Raw genomic sequence first — 691 nt, 5'->3', positions numbered from 1 at the left:
TTTTCACTACATATTTTTGCAAGAAGGCAGGGAAATTTTTTACTGGGGAGTGTCTTTTCTGAGACATTATCTTTGCTGCTGCACCTTATATATCTGTGTATTCCATGCCCCCAACACACAGTGCCTGGCACATAGCAGGTGATCAGTAAGCACACGTTGAATGAGGGTAAGCAGCAGGTGTGGTGGTTTGTGCCTGTAATCCCAGCACTTTGGGAAGCCAAGTGGGGAGGATCACTGGCCAGGAGTTTGAGACCATCTTAGGCAACACAGCGAGATGCTATCTCTATAAAAAATTTTTTAAAAATCAGCTGGGAATGTTGGCATACTCCTGTGGTCCCAGCTACTTGGGAGACTGAAGTGAGAGGATCTCTTGAGCCCAGGAGTTCAAGGCTGCAGTGAGCTATGATCATGCCTCTGCACTCCAGCCTAGCAACAGAGCAAGACTATGTCTCTAAAAAATAAAATAATAAAAATATACCTGATGAAGGAGGGGTTTTAAAAAAAACTAACTTCTGAGTTGCTCAAGTAATTCACATTTATTGTAGAAAAATCAGGAAATACAGAGAAGCCAAAAATTTTAAATCACTTGGTAATTCCACAACTCAGAAATACTCTAACATTTTAGCGTATACTCTCACTGCTATATTTCTATACAAATGCATGTAACATATACATTTGAAACCTAACATAA

General features: G+C 40.1%; 1 protein-coding gene across 1 annotated transcript in view; it reads left to right on the top strand.

The window, feature by feature from the left end:
* TICRR (TOPBP1-interacting checkpoint and replication regulator) overlaps positions 1-691 on the top strand; it is a 53,419-nt gene that overhangs the window by 43,945 nt on the left and 8,783 nt on the right. The gene's annotated exons all lie outside the window — the stretch shown is intronic.

Source organism: Colobus angolensis, unplaced genomic scaffold (genome assembly GCF_000951035.1).
Source record: "Colobus angolensis palliatus isolate OR3802 unplaced genomic scaffold, Cang.pa_1.0 Scaffold278, whole genome shotgun sequence".
In the NCBI taxonomy this organism is placed as follows: domain Eukaryota; kingdom Metazoa; phylum Chordata; class Mammalia; order Primates; family Cercopithecidae; genus Colobus; species Colobus angolensis.
The sequence above is the reverse complement of the archived record's forward strand: the minus strand, read 5'-3'. Positions and strand labels throughout refer to the sequence as shown.